This window comes from Hippoglossus stenolepis, chromosome 15 (genome assembly GCF_022539355.2).
Source record: "Hippoglossus stenolepis isolate QCI-W04-F060 chromosome 15, HSTE1.2, whole genome shotgun sequence".
Lineage (NCBI taxonomy): Eukaryota > Metazoa > Chordata > Actinopteri > Pleuronectiformes > Pleuronectidae > Hippoglossus > Hippoglossus stenolepis.
The window spans coordinates 7,316,485-7,329,976 of NC_061497.1; the positions used below are offsets into that span (position 1 = coordinate 7,316,485).

The 13,492-nt window shown below is 43.6% G+C and overlaps 1 protein-coding gene across 4 annotated transcripts in view; it reads right to left on the reverse strand.

Annotated features, from left to right (window-relative positions):
* Positions 1-12,299, reverse strand: part of gabra3 (gamma-aminobutyric acid type A receptor subunit alpha3) — an 87,630-nt gene extending 75,331 nt beyond the window's left edge. For all 4 annotated transcript variants that reach the window (XM_035179562.2, XM_035179560.2, XM_035179561.2 and 1 more), the window contains exon 1: positions 11,834-12,299. The gene's annotated coding sequence lies outside the window, so the exon portion shown is untranslated. The remainder of the gene's footprint in view (positions 1-11,833) is intronic.
* Positions 12,300-13,492: the final 1,193 nt, after the last annotated feature.

The window sequence follows — 13,492 nt, forward strand, 5'->3', positions numbered from 1 at the left end:
CACACCTATTTAAAGATCTCTTTTATCTCGTTATTATTATCGTAAGTAAGTGTTTTTGGTTCATTATGAAACTGTGAATATGGCAGGCAAGATATTTAATGGGAAACACAGGTATAGATACATAACGTGCAGGCCTACAATATGTAGAATCCTGGGCTTTCTAAAGGGCATTTATCAGTGAAAGTGATAACTGAATTCAGCCGCTGACTCCCACACCTGCCGGCATCTGCCGAGGACTCAGTGTTCCATCACAGTCAGCAGAGCACAGATCAGACTCACCACACTCATCATCACACCACTGACACTGCTGTGTTACATCATTCAATCCTGCCTTCAATCTTAACAATAGATGTGTAAGATAAGTGACAAACTAGTTTTTAAACAAGCTCGGGGAACTGTGAATCTATTTCTGTCACCAGTGTCTTCAGACAAGATGCTTATCGACTCGAAAAAACACAATCACTGTCAGACTGAACAAATACCAGACACTGCTGGTCTGAAAAGATTCGACGAGCCGGATAATCCAACATGACATAGGTGTTTACATGGAAATTATTAAAAAAAATAGCTATTTCAGCTATTTGTACTTATTTATGATTGATTCTTACACATTGTGGATTAATCTGTTTATAGTATCTTTGATCTGTATGTAAAACATGTATTTGTGACCTGTGTGGCACTTGATAAATGCAAACGCCCTTTGAAAGGTATTGATGATTATAAACAGAGTGCCCTTGTCCTGTCCAATAACTGTTGGCACTGTTTTAATACAATGGAAAGACTCACACTCTTACTCCTGCTTCAGTGGATACAGTCAATACTGGCGAGATTGTAAAATGAAAGTTTTTCTGGCAAACTGATTAATAGTTTCTGTCATTCTGTTAAATATTGGCCAGTATCGCCAACGGTACAAACTATTTATTTCAATAGTCCAATAATAGGACTTCAAAACTCCAACAACAGCTTCGAACCAAATTTGTGTGCCTTTCTTTCCTCATCCATTATTGAAAAGTGACAAACTTCCTTCTCAAAAACCCTGAGCGTTACTCATACACAACACTAAACAGGGCCTACTCGTTTCACTTTAATGGGTGTGTGTGTGTGTGTGTGTGTGTGCGCGCGCCTTATTGGTAAAATAAAAATCAAGTAAAATCAGGTTTGTTACACTGAAAGTAGGAGTAAAAACATAAAAAAAAGGTTGTTATAAAACCGAGGGAGGAAAAATAACTCCACATTTGAATTTTGCTTTTATGATGATTAAGCTTTGTATTCCAGTGAATTTGAATTAGGCCAGTACACGGTTACTAGAAAGGTAAAAACGTTGCTGGGATCTCATTAAACAAAAAGGTTAATTAATTATTAAAACTGACCTCAAAGGAAGTGCTTGAAATTGGAAAGCAATCTATTAGCATTCTGCATTCAAATTAATTTCATAAGCAAATTGCTATTAATAGAGATTAGCCAAAATGTCATCTGGACCTAAAACACCAACAAAAAGTATTGCTGTTGTGTAGTGTTTTGTGCGATGTGAGAAATGTGCAACTTGTATGGACTCATGGGAATGTAAACAGTGTATGGCAAACAGAAGTCTTGGTTTGGCTGTCTACAATGGAATCCCCATGAAAGCCCGAAAGTACGGCTGGGCAATACGACTTCAAATCAATATCACAATTACTTCAAACTTTGACCTCTATTACGATTACTGAACGATTATTTTATAACCCCCCCATGGGAAGCTTCCCTCGGTGCATTGCTCAGTTTCGGTCAACAAGCAATTCTGCACCTCTTCTTCTCCAACAATGAAGTTAAAACAACTCGTTGCGTCATAATCTGCAGGAGGAACTCCTCTCCTGTTTTTAAATAAGTGATTCGTCAAACACAAAATAAACTTCAAGTCCTGAAGCCTACGTGTCCTTATAAATTCTGATTAGTGTTGGTGTTTATTATGAATGTGTAATGTGAGTGCAGGTCAGCGGGGGAGCGAGGAGGGAGGACATGCAGCAGGGCGACACAGCACGGACCGTAGCGGAAACCACACAGTTCGTGAATGCACGCTTTGGGGTAGATATCAACCAAATTAACCGACATGAGCAAAATTAGGTCGGTTAGAGGTTATAAATGTCGGTTTTGAAAAATGTTGGGTTAATTGCCCAGCCCTACCCAAAAGGCAAATTAGTCATTAGACAGTAGCCAATGGGCTCCAAGGTTGGCTTGAAATAGACAGCAGTTATTGCCACCTTTTGGAAAAGGGCTGGTAAGTTACTGACTCGACGCAGGAAGCAATGGGTGAATCCTAGCCTGGAATATGGTTGAAAACTCTTCTCGTTATAATTATTTGTTGAGACTTTACACAACAGAATTATGTGTCACAGAAACGCATCACATTATCGAGTTTCTGTCCGTCTGAAGGAGAACTGGAAAAGGCCACGTTAACCTGTGACAGGGGGGGGGCGGTCACTGCTGCAAGTCATCCTGTCCTCACAGATAAGTGTGTTCACATTCTTGGCATGCAGTCAAACTTGTTCAAGGTGGGTGTCGGCGCGCGACAGACTTGTCCGCTCGTGTGTCTGTGATGTCCATGGATATGCATCAAGGCAAAACCAAGGTCTGGCTGTCCAGCTCAGCGACATCAGGGTGGCATCCCTGCTGATTGCCGAGCGTGTACTTTCGTCCTGCCTTTTGTCTGACTGGTATTTGTGCCTTCAATAGATTTTTGCATTTGTGCACCTCAAAATACTCAGTTACAGACTCAAAGATCAGTTTTGTTTTTGCTTTTAAAGACCATCCTGAACATGCACTCTTGAGCAGATACAAGATCAAAGTGATACTGCTCTGACAGGAATGCTGTTTGTGTGCAGGACACAGCTGGGCCTGTAAGAGAGTTTAAGTGTAGCCCCATTAACGATTACCTTGGATCAGAATTCAGAAGTTGGCCCCATGGCTGCGCTAAAGGTCTTATTCTGGTGTTTTTAGTGCATTTAAAAAACTGCAGCTCATGTGTAGTTTGTATTTTTGACGCAGGATACAACATAACATCCATAAACACTCCTCTGGCAGCCTGGTGCCAGCCAGGTGAAACTTAAGATCTTGAGACAGTTTCAGCTGCAGTTGTGCGCGTCACCACAAGTGACATGCAATGCAGTTTTCTCTCTCTCACACGAGAACTTGTCTTTAACTCTTTAGTGAGAGTGATGCACGAGCGCAACCGCCATAGATTCAATTAATTTGTGGTAAACACTGCACAGAAAGAAACTGCCCATTTATTCTGATCCACACCAAAATGTTATGGGTTCCTTCCTCCTGACCCATAACGCATCCTTCCACCAAGTTTCCTGGTCATCCATCCAGTAGGTTTTGAGTAATTCTGCCATCTAGCAGACAGACAAACAAAAAAATATATTACCTCCTTGGTGGAGGTAAAAATCAATGCTCCTCTGCCCAACCTGAGTTGTAGGTACTTCAACAATTTTTACCTATTGACCAGATTTAGCCTTTTAAAGAATAATTTACATGACATTTATAATGCATTTTCTTAACCCCCTTGGCACTTAACCAGAGTGCTGTGTTTTAACCTATCCCGGACCATGTTATCCCTATTATAAGCCTACTTTGAATATTTAATAGCTCAGATAGAAACATTATCTCCAGAAGCCACAACATTTCTATTTGAAGCGCTTACAATGACGACAGCATACACTGCTACAGTGTGAGCACAGCACCGCTGGAAAATGCTGCAGTGAGGCTTTGAAAGCAGCGAGTGAGGATCACGCCTTCCCTCCTTTGGCATCTTCTCACCTCTCACTGTTTCATCATCGATTTCAGGAGCTGCTAATGTTTATGTTCTCGTAGACTGACCCGGCCACAGCTTGTCTGTGAAGTTGAGATTCCTGCACGGCCGGCCCCAAATCCTCATACAGGAGCCTCCAGACAGTTTCCATGTCAAGGTTAAAGCTGAACGGTGACCATGCCGTTTCTGTGCTGAGCTTATGAGGGAGCCTCCAGCACACTGACGTCGGAATTAAGACCTTCTTTTTTTATCATCTCTGTTTATTTGGCCATCCCTGCTGCCATGTCTGATCTCAGGGTTTTGGATTCCATATTCCCATGGATTCTTCTGTTTATTGAGGCATTTAGGTTCGTCAGTCATCATAACCTTGACTCACAGATTTACTGTGGTAAATGCCGACGATCAGATCGTTGAACTATTTAGATGAACTATTTATTTGATAATTTAAACTGTGACGTCCCCTTATGCATTTAACACTAATAATTCCACAGATATCATCAAACCTACACCATATTAGAGTATGGCATAAAGATGAGGCTGAGACTTATGGTCTCTGTTGTGTTCTGTACAGAAATACTTTGAATTACCATAGAAATATTAGAGTCCTTTGCATAGACTATGTCATAAAACTGACTGCTTGACATTGTGATGAAGTCTCTTTTTACATGGCTCAAACCTGAACCTGTAAAAGGTAGGCTCTGACTTTATTGTCCACTGGAGCTGCTGCAAACTTTTATTACCTTCTTACTCTATTACTTTTATTAGCTCTTTATCTGCTGAGTATTCTCTTGATTAATTGTTCAGTCCTAAATACTTCAGAAAAATACTTAAAAATGTGTGTCATAATTTCCTAAATCCCAAGGTGACATCCTCAAATTGCTTGTTTTTCTGGCTAACAGTCCCCGACCGGAACATTTTCCATTTATTATCATATATGAGAAATAAAAGCGGTAAATCCGCACAAGCGAGAACCTGGGACTCATGAGTGTTTGGTAATTTATTCTGGAAAAAGTCTGCTTAAAAGATCCGGTGTGCAGGATTGAGGGAGATGTATTTGCTGAAATTAGATATATAATATTCACAGTTGTGTTTTCATTAGTGTATAATCACCTGACACTAAGAATTGTTATGCTTTCATTTGCTCTTAATGAGCTTTTTACAGCTACATCGTGAGCCCTCTTCCACGGAAATCTGCCATGTTGCACCGCTAATTTTTCATTCTTTACTCTGCTTGGAAGGAGAAGGATGAGTGGAGGGATATTCAGTTAGTTGCGACCAGACACTGTGTATAAAGATGGACGACATGACGGCTCTGCAACCCTGCATCCCCTGAACGTTTCTGTGCAGTCTCTGACTCCAAATGGCGTCTTCGGTGCAAGATGACAGCGTTCATATGGCTTTATCTCTGCATAGAGGGGAGCGGAGACATGTTGTCCATCTTCGTATACAGTCTATGGTTGCAGCTGCCATGTCACTGCAAGGTGCCACGAAAAACCCTTCACACTGGACCTTTTTAAATGATCAAAGCTGTGTTATCTTAAGGCTACTGCTTTCACCAGTGAGATCAAACGTCTTAAAGGGATAGTTCATCGGAAAATGGACTATGGAAACTCTTCTCGTTTGGAGTCTTAGAAGTAAACTTTGTAGAAGCTGCATCTGATACAATTGAAGTCAATGGTGACCTACACTTCAGACGTAATAAAACAACAGGAAAAACACAACATGCCTCCATACTGCTCGTGTGGTGTCATCCAAGTGTCCGCAAGCCCCGACGTTCATATTCGACTTGAAACGAGGTCATTCACAGTTTGTTTTCAGCCTAAATGTCAGCTGATATCTTCTGAGGTGCATTCTCGGACACACTACTTCCGCTTTTTGAGCCACTTCCAGTGGACTTTTAGGCTTAAAACACAGTGTAAATGACCTCGTTTCGAGTGGAATATGAATGTTGGGGCTTGCGGACACATGGATCCCACCACACGAGCAGTATGGAGGCATGTTATGTTGTTTCTGTGGTTTTATTACCTCTGAAGTGTCGGCCACCATTGACTTCAATTGTATCGGATTGGGCTGCTACAAAGTTTACTTCTGACACTCCAGAAGTGTTGTGTGGACTCAAACACTTCACCCACCCCTCCATCGGCATAGTGGTGAGTAGATGATGAGTGAATTTTCATTTGTGAACTATCCCTTTAAAGGATGAAAGGAAGCCAAATCAGGCAACAGCACCAACCCAAGAGGTGCCATCTACGTGCATTGTCAGATTTGGTCCATGCTCTCTCCATGCTGGTGTTGATTATTTAGTTTTTATGATTCTGCACTTTGATGGGAGCAGATGGCCACTCGGTAGGGAATATGTCAGGACTGCAAATTAATTTTGGAAAGATTCATTGTGGGCTGCAAACGCAGAATCACATGTGAATTGTTTTTCTTGATTAAATATTGTGTAGTGAACACCAGGCTGCTGCAAAAAGAACCAGAAAACCATATACGTGCTCCTGAGCGCCTCATACTGATTGGTAATGTCTTGACATTCCACGAGGCAAGTTTCCTTGTCGATGCAGTAAAGAAATAATTGGTGTCGGAGATTATGACACCCTCGGGACAATGGTGACACAGGTCCATTAGAAAAATATTTCTAAGACAATTATAGCTTTTCTCTCATTTTTCAAATCCCAGAAACCACTCGGCACCTCTCTCCATATCAACGCCAGGCATCATGTAGAGGAGGTTAGCAGCCATGTAAAAGGTTTAATCCTCTGACTGTCTGTGCCTCTGCGATCACAAACACGTCACAGCACACTTAACTGCAGTTTGTGCCACACAACCTCTCTTGACAAAATTATTACCCACCGTCTTTGCCAGCAACATTTCTCAACTAATCTGGACCAGGCACAAAAACCTGACCGCTCACTGTCTTTGACTTTAAAATACCTTTTAGTCTTCTGCCAGCTTCAATCAAATGTCCAATATTAAATGCTTTAATTCCTTTTCAATGCCGGTCCATCACATTAATGGGTGATTGGACTGATTTAAGAAGGTTTTTACAGTTTTAAACGCCGCGTTTATCTTCCGTCATCAAAAAACATTTCAGGTCTTGAATGTGCGTCAGGGGTTTCTGAGGACCTGCAGTCGTTCTACCTCTCCATTATTGTCAGTCCAGAGGCTCCAGGCTCCTGGGCCCTTCTGGCACTGGAGAGATTTTGACTATCAGGTTTAACTAACCTGTCACCTTTAAAGTTCACAGCACAGACAGACATGTGGTTTCGGAGAGTGGGGGGAAATAAGAGCGATCAAGCTGGCATTGTACGACCTTTAGTCACCTATGTGGGAATACGTCTCTGACTGTCTGTGGACCGAGTCCTGCAGCAGGTCTTTACTTGCCTTGACTGAATTACTGCAGGTCACTTTAACAGTTTCAGAAAGAAAACTCCACCATCACCAAAGACCAAGCAAACAGCCCATTCCCGAACAGGCAGGTTTAAAATGAGCACTGCACTTGTCTTATATACAATACAATACAGAGACATCAATTCCAACACAAATGCAGGTTCCAGTTGCTCCAATCTGAAAAGCTTCACTTAAATATCTGATATTTGTTTTTGTTTTTAGGATGTGATTCTGTAACAGCGATTTTCTGCTGTTTTCCTTCCTACGCTGCACAAACAGAGAGTGAGATACAAAAGGTTAAAATCTGTAGTGATAATGGAACAGTTCACGGATTCATTTGGAGAAAAGCTGACTGAACCACAACAATGTTCCACAAACAAATAAATTCTCTACCTGAAAATCTGTTTTTTGGCAAGTATACTACAGCTACTGAAGTACAATGCAAAATTATATTTTAAAAATGACAAATTTGATCTGACCGATTATCTACCGTGAACAATGTGAACGTGGTAACCACGCAACTGTTGCACAGGCTCTCGCGGTCGTTCATCAAACAATAGTCGATGATTTTCTGTGGTCCTAATGTAGTTGTTGAAAACGTTTCATGCAGTCTTGCCAAGCGGATTTTTAGTCCCTAAATGACGGGGATGTACATTTGCATGGGAACATTGTTGTCACGACTCCTCTGTCTCTGCCAGCATCAGTAATGCAAGTCGTCGGATTGAGGATTTTTTTCACTCAAATCACAGATTTGGCAGAAAATGTGTAAAGGCTCAAGGCCAGTGACATAAAGGATCATAAATCAGTGGGTGTTTAGAGGTAACATTATTCCTGTGTGAATGGAGCTCCAGTGATTAATCTTACTCCTCTCCTGCACATAAATGGGGAAATAATGAGGTAATGAAGGAGGTAAGTGAAATTCTTGCAGGCAGTGAGTATATGTTGAGAGATTCGGAGTAATGCAGAAGTCCTCCGCACACCTTAAAATATTCAATTGCTTCACTGCAAATTATGTTTGGTTGTGCTGGAGCAGCGAGGTGTTCGTGTGTCTGCATCTCTCCCCTGACTGTATTAACGCAGCCTCCTCATTGTCCTGCTTTGTTCCGCTTCTCATCATCTTTGCCCGTGTGGAGCCGAGCTCTAAATTTCCCCTCAGAGCTTCTTGGTCATGACTGACATGATCGCAGTCGTCCAACATACTTAGAGGGCTCTCGTGATTTTACCACCCGTCAGCCGGTATCATTATCAGCATCAGCCAGTCGCTTTACGCTGTGGTCCCATCTCCACTTGAGCTGTGTGGCTGATCTCAGCACACACTGACATCTCGAAAACAAGCTTCTCACTGTGCGTGTGTGTGTGTGTGTGTGTGTTTACTGATTAGTTTCCAAAGCATGATGCATACATTAACGTGGACTTTCCCCTAACACTCTGGAAGATATTCCTCCCATTCATTCCCAAATAATTTGAGATACTTTGCTTTTTACTGCGTCATCCCTTATACTGTGCCTGGAGGAACAATATATAGAAATGCTAATCCCTGCAACAATCTGCCTCTGTCTTCTTCGCCATGCGTTCAATTTGCCCTGCGTTTGCATGCAGAACCCGAAGATTAGCAATTACAAACAAATCCTCTAATCACGCCACTTCAGATGCAGGAGCACGGCGTATCTATAATGTACCTCCCCGGGAAAAGATAACACCTTCTCCTTCAAACAAAATCTGCTCTCCCTGACACATCCCCGATAAGTTTGATGTCGCTTCCCTTCCACCATGCAGCCATTTACTGTGAGACGGGGGGCCTCACTGCTCCGTATGTCTCGACAGATGAAGAAACTGGCTGGGAAAAGTCATTTACTTGTGGTCACACTCACGAGTCTGGGGAGTCGTTGCATTATGAAGCGTGTAGAGCGCAGACTGAGAGATGGCTTGAGGGGGTAGGCTGCCACAGATGACTGTGCATGACATCAAATGTGAGGTGCGGTCAAAAAACTGAAATATGAGATGTGAAGGGAAAGGTCTCCTGCTAATGTGGCAACTGGCCGGCAACAGACGGAGCAGAGGGTGGGAAATGATCCTCCGAGTGAATGACAGCTTTTAACCTTGACCTGGATGATGGCCACTAATTAAACCCAGACCATGGCCTCTGACACCGGCTGCTTGAGAAGCAGGAAAAAGATTAAGCAAATAACCGCTACATCATTGCCCCTTCTCATGTGAAATATCTGCGTGTCAAGCCTGTGTGCACACATTTTTCACCTCAGTACTTTTTAAATATGCAGAACCAGCAGGATTGTTTGTTACGCCCATCTTGTCTGGAGAAGGGCCACCGATCACCACGCTTCCCACGCACATGCATCATTCAAATCACCTTGAAGAGCATATAGGTGCTTAGTCAGTCAGTCAGGGGACTCCAGCCAATCCTTTCTCCACAGCTAAAACCATTTGTTGCCTTCATGTGCCACCCCGTTCCCTTTTGGGGGGCGGCAAAAAAACAAGGAAAACAACAATGCCATAGTAATTCTGAGCGGGTCGTGCTCATGTGGTCTCTGTTGACACGACTCCACACGATTTTTTAAGAAGACAGTTGCATGGGCCTCTGCAGAGGGTTTGATGTTATTTGAATTATTTAAGCTGTTTGGGTGTGATGATAAAGAGCCTGCCCTCCACACATTGGATGTTGGCAAAATCTTACGAGGCCATTGACACACTACTGTGAACATGGTTGCCAATGTTCTGATATAAACCCAGCGATACTCTGAATAAGACACTGCCATGTAAACTGCATTTTTCCGAGGACCTTAACCTGAATAAGGTCATAAGCAACCATCAAATTAAGACATGGGGAGGATTCTGAACTTAGTCTCATTATGTAGACATTTATACGTCTTAACTGCATTATAACGTCCTATTGGAGTTTTCACTGTATTTTGCAACATCAACATACATACTTGATGATGCCTGTGCAGGGGATGGTGCTATGAAGAAGTCACATTTCTTGAGTGAGGGAGAAACCATAGTTATCCTGTGCTTTTGAGGGGAAATGGATATTATGAAGGGTTTGGATGTGTGCTAACATTGCATTTGTGACATTTACAAGAAGGTCGTTGGAATGTTGGACATACTGTACGTAATGATGGGCCATGATCAGACCATGCTGTGTGACACGTGAACAGGAATATGAATGGGATATTCTATATTATCAACTCATGTAATCATGCATACCATTCATTATCTACACTGCTTAGCCAACCTCCTAGGGGAGTAGGGGGGAGTAGGGGCAGCAATCCCAGCTGACAATGGGCGAGAGGCGGAGTACACGCTGGACAGGTGTCCACTGTATCACACAGGGCCGACAGAGACAAACAACCATGACATTCACTCCTACGGTCAATTCAGTACCCAGAGAAAACCCAAGCAAACAGAAAGACCTCGGCCAAACTTGGATTAGAACCAGGGACCGTCTTGCTGTGAGACAACAGCGCTAACCATCACCATGCTGCCCTTCTGTAAACACCATAATCAAAATAATGTCTCATTCTGAAAATGGTCAATAGTTGGAATAATGGTAAATGTAGTCGGTGGCTGAGAGGAGGGGTGAGGAGATAAAGAGATAAAGTGGGAGAGGGATAAGCAGAGAAAGAGAGAGAGAGAGAGAGAGAGAGAGAGAGAGAGAGAGAGAGAGAGAGAGAGAGAGAGAGAGAGGCAGGATTGTGTCTCTCACATCTATTTAGCTTCAACCATTAAGAGAAATTAACATTTTATATAAATATGTGTTGTTTCCCCTCGGCTCTCAAGTAAAGTCTCTAATGTTATAAGACAAACAAAGACACCGGTATGAATTTTCCTGGCAGTGTTGTTGTGCTGTGGACTGGGGGTGGTGGGCGCAGACAGCTGCCAGACCCCTGCGCTGTTAGGGTGGTGGTGTTGGGGGGCTTTGTTCCAAGGTTAAGTTAGCCTCTGTCACTGGTTGCGGATGTTTGTTGTTTTTTTTCCTTCTTTCTGACAGGATGTCCACTGATCAGGGTCAGAGGAGCAGGAGGCAGGAATTTGAAAGAACAAAAAAAAAAAAACCGGTGCAGGACGCACGACGCGCGCCGTCCTGTAATTGCCCATTAACGGGAAAGTAACAATTTCCATCTGGAGCCGCCGCCGTGTGTCGCATTGTGTCGCCTTGTGTCCACCAGTCCACACAAGTCAAGTCAAAACACATTTAACAGCGCCATTGCCTGAACTGCGTCCCCACAATAACAGAAAAGAAAGAGAAAGAAAAGAAAACACTACTTAATTCCCAAGCGAAGTGTTTTTCTTTATTTTATTTTATCATCATACCAGGCTCCAGTGTGTGAACGACGCGCAGCACCGCATCCACATCAGCAGCAGCAGCAGCAGCAGCAGCAGCAGCATACAGGGGGAGACCTGTTAAACCATCAATTACACTGCGGTACATAACACAAACAGCAGTTGTTGCATGTGCATGAAACGGTGCCACTGCGCGCATTGGCGAACCGTGCCCATGCCGCGGACATGTGCGTAAAACCTGACAAACCCTCCCCGCGTCACACGGAACACACACACACACACACACACACACACACACACACACATAGCGCAGGTTAATGACAAGCATGTTAAAAAAAAGAATAAGCATCCTCTCACCAGCAGCAGTGTATCAGCGGCGTGTTCTTCCTCCTCTCTCCTCCTCTTCTCTCCGAGTTAATGAGCTTCTGACGATGGGTCCGACTGATTTCTCCCTCAGCTCTTATTCTCCACTGTTTTTTTTTTTCTTTTCTCTTTTTCCTCACCAGCGGTGAAATAATATAAGAGAGGGGGGCCTCTCGCAAAGCTCTGCCCTCTTCAAACTAACCTTCCCGCCCCCTCCTTATACCCACCTCAGATTGGCGCTGGCCAGGAGCGGCAAACCCTGAACCCGAGGGCTGGTTCGGGAAGCGGTGATCTGTCACACACGCGCACGTTTTTCGGGGAGGACCAAGCAGCTTGTCAGTGATGCTCCCGACAGCTGGAAGGGACTCTTCACCCCCCTCTTATTCCTCCTCCTCCTCCTCCTCTTCCTTGTGCGTTATTGCACAGCAGCCTCCCAGGCAGCAGCAGCAGCGAGTGGGCCCACTTCTTCAGCGGGGGGGCTCTGAGCACTGACGCAGGTGCCCAAGGTCCCAGCACGGCTGACAAGCGATGCCAAGCCCCTGTGAGCTGCTATTGACAGTGATAAAGCAGTCTCATGTGAGTCACTGCGGGAGTAGGAAATGGGAGCAGATCTTTTTTTCTCCCCCACCCTCCATTCTGTGACCTTGGGGTGGTCTCATCAGAGAAATGAGCAGGGGGGAATAATCTGGGTAAGGAAAAAATGAGACATCTCCGGAGGTGCTCAAGGTGCCCTTATGCAAGTCACCTCTAACCCCTGCTCATGCAGCAGCAAATAACTACAAGACTGTGCATGCACTGTGTCAACTCCCAGGTGTGTTGGTGGGAATGTGTGTGCCCGACCTGCTTCTGTTCTCTCCCATTCAATGTGCAAGATCAAATGCAGTGGAATTAGCTCCACCTGACACAAGTGACCTATGAGTTGGATTTTCACCTTCAATTTGAATCAATTTGTTGCATTTGAAAAATTGCTGCCGTCAGTTTTTTTACACTTTGGATTCAGTGTAAAGCCTGATTCAGAAAGCACACTGCCAGCAGTTTCTGTCTTGTTTGCTCCTCCCCCCCTAAACTTTGTTTTCATTAAGAAAACAACTTCCTCAATTTGACGACACATGGAACTACAGCCGGGTTCCATCACCACTGACAAATAGCAGACTTCAATAACTTCACAAAGGATTGAACTTCAGCCAGGTTCTCCACTTTTTCGGCGCCCCTGAAAATCGTTCCCAGTATCGTTTCCGTTAATTGCAGTGTGTTTCTGTATTTCCACGTGTTGTGACTTTTTGCAGCTCATGTGTCGTGAAATTAATGAAGTTGTTTTCTTAATTTGCACGTGTTTTTTTCTATTTGCATGGGTTTTCTTAATTTGCAGTGCGTCGAGCTCTCTTGGCCACCGATATCCACTAACATCTGTTATTTCTGCAATGGGAATGGATACAACCACTCCCTGGTCAAATGGCTTTGCAGTAGACAGGTTTTTATCGGCTCGGATGCTGACGCTGCTGTTTTTCTGCTTGACTTTATGATGTGCATTGAACTTTCAGGCGCGTAGACAGCCACACATTTTGAACATCTCGGAAATAACGTGCAACAGCATTTTTTTTTTCTCGTATCTAGCAAAGATGCAACCCTGGACAGTTGAGATAACTCTGTTTC